Here is an 8,949-nt window from a genome sequence, read left to right on the forward strand (position 1 = left end):
TCTAGTACACTTTGTTCTATCTACTGCCTATCCTTAGTTGGTGCCTATGTGTCTATGTTCTTTTCAATGCCTTCCACAATTGTATCTTTTTTAGTGTCTTCTTTGGTAACCTCGATTACTTGTTGTTCATCTTTATCCTCACCTACCTCAATAGGTGTTTCCCTATTGTCTTAGGTGTTGTCAAACCATATAATGACTTCCACAACTGGATGGTCTTATGTACAACATCCTCAATATTATTCTACAATATGCCAAATACTCTATGTTTAGGTGCAAATTTCCCTACATGCTTCTTTATTGCCTTTGTCATTGATGCCCTATCCAATTCTAACATAACTTGTGGAAGTGCAGCCTCTCTAATTTATCTTTCTATATTGAGAATATATTGCCACTTTTGCTCAACTCTATCATATAGATCTTTTGGTAATGAGCTGGAAATCTCAATCAAAGTCTATTTGAATGTTGCCATCATGGCATATATTGAGTTCTCTACTTGGTTCATTTTATTTTTTTCAAGTTTATCAAACTCAATATGTGTAAAACCAAATAAGTCAGCATTATTCTTTATGTTTTCACACATATTGTATAAATCTAAGGAAGGATTATGACTTACCACTTGGAATTGACTGTTGTCATCAGATTTTATCCTCTCTTCGTTAGATCTAGTTGGAGCTATATACTTTCTCCTTAGTCTTTTCTTAGACTCTTCTTCTTTACCAACTAATCTATCCCTCTTCTTTTTTGGCTTTTCTACTTCTTGAGCCTTTTTAGTAGTAGCTCTTGTGCTTGCTCTAGTAGTAGGAATTGTAGGATTAGGTTTTGCAACCTTCTTTTGCTTGCTCACTGTTGGAATCTTAAGTTTTCTCTTCTTTTTCTCAGTAGTTGTAGGTACTTCATTGGGTTCTTCTCCCTCAGCACCTTCTTCAATTTCTACCTCTTCTTTTTGGTCTTCACTTTGACCTTGAGTAATGGCCAATGGTGCTTGGGCAAGTACATCTTATCCTTCATCATCATCATCTTCTTCTTCTTCTACCCCCTCATCAAATTTCTCCTTGAGTTTCTTGACCATTTTATTCTTCTTTCTTATGACTAAGATAGACTTTAAATCCATTATAATTTTAGATTTAGCCACATCATAATTTCCAAAGGTTGTAGCCTTGTTATCTATTTCTTCTGCAAGTAATGCTATAATAGTTGCAGAGCTTTATCCACATTAATCTCATAACCTAGTAGTCTTATCCATCTTACTCTTGGGACTGTAGCCTGTACATATGTGAAATCAATGTCACCTAGAAAGAAAACATCATTGAAATGTTTCTCAACTAGTGAAATTGGTATCCTTAGTCTTTTCTTCATTGTCTGCTTAAAATCTTCAAAGTAGCTAGTCATTACAGACTCAAAATTCTCTCCAAGTTGCTCAATAAATTCACCTATTTGAATTGTAATAGATCTATTTATTTTCCATGCAACTTTACCAAAAGTAGGAAATATATTTTTTACATAGAAGAATATACATACAAGAATTGAACCAAATTTTCATTGAGCACTCTTGGTCTTCCTTATTGCTCCCAAATTTTATGTCAGTTATTGCATCTACAACATGGCAAGATCATAAGTATGACACTTCTTAACTGTCTTGTAGGCCATGTCAATAGTAATACAAAGTACACTATTGAGCCTACTCGATTGATAGAATTTGTGTGCTATAATCCTTACTAAAAAATCAATTAGGGGATCTAAGATAGTATTAATTGACATTCCTCTTTTTTTCCACACTGCCCCTATATTCTTCTCAATAACTTCTTTAGCTTCATTCCTCATGGTTTTAGGTCAATCTAGAATTGGATACCTTATTACTCTATGTACAATCTTCTTTGTGATCTTTACTAGTCCATTCTCCAACCATATGAAATTATCATGAATTCTACTCAGAATTATCTTTATCCATTCTATTTTGAAGATGTTGGGGAAATATAGGGCACAGGTTAACCCTTTTCTCTCTATAATTTTGAATTCATCCTTCAATACTCCATTTTCACATAGTTTCCCATAGGTTTCTCTAATCTCCATGTCATATATGCTACCCATCTTGCATGTGTAGCAACATCTCACATCTTGAATCATTAAAACTTGTGGTGGTATCATTAATAATGCACCAGATGGATCTTGTTTGTAAGCAATATCAGGAATAGCTCTAAAGTTTGGTTATTTGATCTAATTTCTTATCAATTGTACATTCAAAACTTCCTTACTCTCTTTAATCTTAGGAGCTAAAGAACTAGATGTCATTGCAAAAACCTAGAGTTTGAAAAAATTCAAACTATGTAGCTCAGCACATGATAAATACCTTTGTAAATATACTAAGATGGTGTCAAGCAACTATTGGATCCTATTTGAAAATGCTTGGAATGATCTCTTCACTTCACATTTATCTCTTTGTGCTCTTCTTCAAATTTGAATGATATCAAATGAGTAGAAATTTATCATATAGACCCTGAAACCTCGCATTTAATGCCCAATGCTTACACAGCTGTAAGCTCAGCTTCAAAAGAAATTTCAACTCACTTGGCTTCCATGAAGTTTCCTTTATGCTCGACACCCACTATGTGCTCAATCAACACTATCACTTTTGATAGGTCGATATTAACTATATTTCACTTGGCAACCATAGTGAAACTCTTCATGCTCAGCAATAACATGAAAACTGACAAAACTTAAAGATTTATTCTAGGTTATTATAATCAACACCTTGCATGTTTCTTCATGCATATATAATCTTTTCATAACTAAATCCTTGGAACTGATGTATAGTATGTATTTTAAATATTAGTCCCACACATACCTCTTGATTGCTTAATTAGAGGTGGTGTGATCACCTGAGCCATTAGGTGAAGTGATCCCATCTGAACTTGATGTGTTGCAATCTTCCTTTCTCTTCCACGTCTTGTTCATCTCATCTCTAAAATTTTCAACATCTATCTTTCCTTTTCCTTTGTTGAACTTACTGCTTGGCTCCTTTGACCTTATTGAACAATTCTTGCTTATGTGACCAGTCTTCAAATAGATAAAACATGTAGTTTGACTCAACCATCTTTTGTAGTCACCTTTGAAATGTGTTCTAATGCAATTTTCAGCAACATGTTCATACTCTTGACAATAGTGACAACTATACCTAGTATTATAATCTCAATTATAAGAATTGTCATTATGATTTACCTTTGTCTACTTGTTTGATGACCATTTAGGCTTGGATCTGCACTCATATGGTCTATGTCCATACTTCTAACAGTTATAGTAATATCCTTCAAATCTTTTTGTGTTTATAGTCTTGGTTCTACATTCATGTGCCTAATGTTCTTGTTCGTTGTATTTTTGGCAATGACCCTTGAATTTCTGCTTAGGATTCTAATTTGTAGTCTTGCTTCTACAAACATTGGTAGTAGGACCTATCTTACCACAATTATGACAAGTAGGTTTGGAGTTCTTACCTTTGTTACTTCTATCTTCACCACTTTTGGATGATTCTCCTTCTTTAGTACTAGTGTAACCCAATATAGAAGTATCACTGTTGGATCTGGGAGATCTCATCAATTGCTCAAAGTACTTGATAGCTTCACTAGGTTTGTTGAAACTTTCAACAAACTCCTTTTCTCTTTTCAAGTCATTTTTTAGTTGTTCATTCTGTAACTTCAGTGTTGTGATCTCAGTATCCTTTCTATTCAGTTCATGATTTGCAATCATCATTTGACTTAATTCCAATTGAATGTTAGTAATCCTATTTACCTCTAATGTTTTCTCTTCTAGTCTATTGGTCAATATCCTTGTATAATCTTCAATCATGAGTTTGTCTTCTTTAGCTTTCTTCTTTTGCTCAGTCACCTCACACATTAATACTGATTGGACTTCTTGTTCTCTCTTGAGATTTTTGACCTCTTCAATTAGGGCCCCATTCTTTTCCATCAGATCTGCAACTGTTGCATCAAATTCACTTGAATTTCCATCTGTAAACAATTTAGTAGTGTCAATCTCTTGGTAATATGTGGCATTCTCTTCAATATTTATTTCCTTCCTTCTCTTCAGTGATCCCTTTAACTCATTTATTGCTTCATTTAGCTTATGTAGGGCAAGTTGTATTTCAATATTTTGGTTCTCAAGAGTCTTTCCCAACTTGTAGACTTCCATGTCCAAGATCTTTCCTCAAAGCTACAAAGCTTTTACTTTCAAAGAACTAGGCTCTGATACCAATTGTTGGAAATATAATTGGAAAGTAAACTCTAAGAGAGGGGGGGAAGTGAATCAACACTTAAAACTTCAACCTCAAAATTATTCACCACACATCCATCTCATAATCTATGCATATAAACTAAAATACCAAATTAAGCATATACATCCATAGCATGAAAGTAAAATATTCAACACATGTATGACACAAGATATTTGGTTACCCAGAAACCCTCCGAGGAGAAGGTAAAAATGAGGTGGGGATGACACCCATGAATCTCCACTACTATAGTAATAAACTGTATCCAATGAAGGTTACAGTGTTTTGATCATGAACATGGTCTACCCTATGAAAGGCCTGCCCTGTTAAAGGCTTACAAGATTGTTAGATCTTACCCTATCAAAGGATTTCAACACTTTATAGAAGTGTGCCTAATTAGAGGACTTTAACTCACAACAAAGTAAGCACCCTATTAGAGGATTTATAAGAGTCTATTAAGACTACTCTGTTAAGAGATTTAATTGATTCACTTGTTAGAATTTCTCAGCAATGATTCTTCGATCAGCACTATGTTGCTTGATGACAGATCACCTCTTTCCTGATGTTTACTTGATCCTTTCTAATCAAATGAACCTCTATTGTCTTCTAATTCATGTCCTCTATTATCCTCTAATTGATTATGCAATGTATTCTCAAATCAGAACTCCTTAGTCACCATGAATGCTCTGTTTGCACATGCAAACTTCTCTTCAATTCTCCTTAAGCATTCATAAAAAGTTTAGGATTTTTCTTCCTTAAGAAGACTTAGGTGACTTTGGGTTAGGTATGAATCAATAATGGTAATTCACCCATATTTTCAATTAATCCTTCCAATTATTTGAGCATAGGGACTCACAATAAGTATTTTTCTTATCATCTAAGATTGCAAAATAATTCTTAAGTTGGCTCAAAAATGGTTTACATAGTAGTTTGTGCCATTACAAACAACTATGTCAAAACTATATAACTCAGCATTTGAAGTCCCTAATGCTCGGCATCAACTGTAACTTCAATGTTGTAACTTGACCTCTAAATGACTTGGCATCCATTGATCACGTGGCATCTATATAACTTGGCACATACTATCTGCTTGACACTTGAGTGACTTGACACTTACTAGTTACTCGGTATATACTATTTGACAACTTATGCTTCACATGTATTACTTATTTGGCATGAACTAAGTAAATGACTTAAGTATATTGTCACTCATATGTCAAAACCAATCTGAGACTAACAAAGTCTTTGTCATATTTGTGGAAAATTTCTGCTAACTGGTCCAGAATGGGTTGTTTTCCATCAACCTCAATACTTATAGCATCAATAAATATGCTCTTTATGTCTTCAAGAACTTGATTTTCATTCTTCTTTTCTTCTCTAAGCTTATGTTTCTTAGCTCTCTTCTTTAATAGTTCACCCATGGTATCCATTTGATCAGGGGTGAGGGTAGAGATATCCCAATTTGGAATAACTATGTCCTCATCTAGATCAATTGCTTCTACTTCTTGTTTACCCTTTCCTTTAGAATGGTAGAAACAATTTTTTTACCCTTATTTAAGACTTTGGTACTTGGTTGAGACTGGTTCTCAACTATCATTGTACTAGCTATTGATACATTTGGAATAGAAACAATTATAGAAATAGATGGACTAGCAATAAATGTAGAAACAACACAAACAATAGGAATACCTTATTGTTGCTCGGTCAAGCCTGATGATGAAGGAACTTGTTGCTTGGCAGATGAAGTGCTAGCCACTTTAGTCATTGTAACACTCAGTTGAACAAACTCAGAGCTTGGTTGGGTGCTTGGTGTAGTAGTGGTATCCACAACCAACTTGGTAGAAGCTTTTCTAAGCCCGATTGCACTAAGGCATTACTCAAAGAGTGAGGAAATGAGGCCATGACTATTGCTGCAATTTTATTTGCATCAGTTTCCTCAATGCTTTGTATCTCTAAAAGTCTTCCTCTAGTAGCTTCCTATTCTTCCTCCTACATCATCTAACTCATCATCTTTTATTTCTACATCTTCTTCCTCATCTCCATCATCCTTGTCATCAACATGTAAAACAAAGTTACTAGGTTGATGCAACTAATAGATGTTCTTCCATGTAGTTGTAGCTACCTTCACCACATATTCAATGTCCTTAAGTAATATCATGCATGTGTTTAACTTAAGAGTGAACTTCTTCTCATTTTGCTTCAAGGATTCATTTACCTCCTTACTGAGACTCGGCATGAGTTGTTTTCAAGTTTGTTCAAAGATGTCCTTGGCAACCTTCTTTGCATTTTTCCATCTAGGCTTTACTGCCTGCATAAGCTCATTAGGAATTTTTTATACAAGCTCATCTGGTGAGTACTTCCATTTACTCAATTTTGTCTCGAGTATATCCTTTATCTTCCTTTTCTCTTCTTCATTCCTTGTCTCATACTTGAGAAACTTGAAACATTCCATGTCAGTTCCTTCTTCCATCTTCTGCCATCTTCTTCAATCTTTCTTGAAGTGTAGGTGCAAATCTTTTGAAGATGATCTGCTCAGCTTCATCTTCACCTAACTTCAACTGCTTCTTAGTTTTGGCCGCCCTTCTTGTAAATACAACAAGGGAGGATTTGGCAAGTTTGGTTATGATGACCTTCCCCTTCTTCTTGGTAGGTGCTTCCTTCTTAGATTCATATTCCTCTACCTCATCCTTTTCATCGTCATTTTCTACATCATATTCTTTGGCTTCTATTAGAATAAGAGTAGAACTTGCTTGTTTTGTGCTTTTCATTAACTTTTCTATTCTCTTCCTTCCTTTGTTTATTTCTTGAGGTAACTTGATTTCAAGGTCATTCTTGCTTTTGCTTCATCATATGCTTTGAAATGGGTGGCTTTAGGATCCATAGGTTCATTCAACAAAGCTTCTATAATATCCTTGGTGTCATCAATGTTAACCTCATAATCTAGAGGCTTAACCCATGCCACTCTAGGTCTAACTGCCTGAATATATACTTTGTCACAGTCCACCACGAAATAGATATCTTTCTAATAGTCTTCCACAAGCCTCTTGGGTATCCTAAACCTATTTTGCATCTTCTCTTTGAATGATTCAAAATAATTATCCATGATGCTATCAAAAATTTCACCCATTTCTACTATGTACTCATTGATTTGATATAAACTAAAACATCCTTCCTCCATACTACTACACCTTTGGAGAGGAAAAACTTATGAATGTAAAAGAATAGACATGTCAAAAGAGAACCAAAATTACATGGGTTATTCTTTGACACTATGATGCTCTCCATGTTCTTGTTGAATTGGTTCAACAGTAACTTGGCAAGGTTGAAGGATAGATTATTCTTCACCACCTTGTATGCAAGATCAACAGCTTCGCATGATACATTGTTTAATTGACTAGAACTGTATATTTTGTGTACAATCACATGTATGCCAAATTTTAGCTCCATGTCTATTACACCACTAAGCTTCACGCCTCTTCTATCCCACATGGCAAGAGTCCTCTTGGCAAGTTCAGCCTGACCTAGGGTTTTGGTCATATTAGCTTTGTTTAGCATTAGAAGTCCAACGATTTTGTGAATCATTTTCTTTGTAAGTTGAATGAGTTGATCCAACCATAATTGCCCATTGTGAACATGACTTAGAATAAGTTTGATCCATTTGACTTGAAAATCCCTTGGCAAATGTGAAATGTGCGTCAAACCCTTATTTTCCAAGTGTTGATGATCGGGTTTAAATGCACCATCCACACATAATTCTTTGAATGCCTCATTCATTTCTAGGGTTCCAAGTTCCTAAATAGAATAGTGGTAAAATGAATGGATGTCATGCATGAGTAATATCTTGGGCAGAATTTGAGACTATGCACTAGCTGGGTCAAGTGCCTCTACAATTGGACTCAACTTGAAATTAGGTGCCTTGCAGTCAACTCTATGAACTAAAATTTCATAATCTTTCTTGACTTTTCTACTTGAAGATGCCATTGCTCAGTACGATTTTTGAAAACATGAGAAATCTTCAACAATAAATAATCAAATTTTTCGGGGGCTTTAAATTCACTCTTCACAAATAGCTCTGGAAATCCATGGTGAAACAATGCAATTGATTTCTTCCATTTAAAAAATTTCCTCTTTTCAATCATCATTAATGCTTGTACTTCATACTCGCTCGGTGACAGGTTGTCCTCCACTTGGTTTAGTTTTTATTGCTCAGGAGACATCTATGGCTTGATAGAGTCGCGAACACTCAATAGTAACTATCAACTCTGTGTCTACAACCAGAAATAATATGCAACCTGACCTTTCTCAATAAGGTCTTGCGACCCAGCCTTGCTTGGTAAAGTCTCTTGCTTCTCATCATGCTTGGTGATCCCTGTGCATCTTGAATGCCCATATGAATCTTTCTTCTTACTGGCTAGAACTGATGTTGGATGATATTTTGATTATAGTTCCAGTGATCTCCATAAGGACGTAAGTTGAAATGATTGTGCCAACCAACTCATTGACTTGGGTGTCATTCACTTCATGATTTTGGCTTGCATTCTCTAGAGATTTTGGTACTCATTGTTGCCTCATTTTTTTTCTGATATTGTCAGTTTGATTTTCTTTTCATCTTAAATTCTTCCTATGTTCATACAGTTCTTGGTAAGATGTCCAAGCTCTATACAAATAAAACACCTTTTTGTAGCATC

This window comes from Cupressus sempervirens, chromosome 2 (assembly GCF_028749045.1).
Source record: "Cupressus sempervirens isolate cs-2001-9-10 chromosome 2, ASM2874904v1, whole genome shotgun sequence".
Lineage (NCBI taxonomy): Eukaryota > Viridiplantae > Streptophyta > Pinopsida > Cupressales > Cupressaceae > Cupressus > Cupressus sempervirens.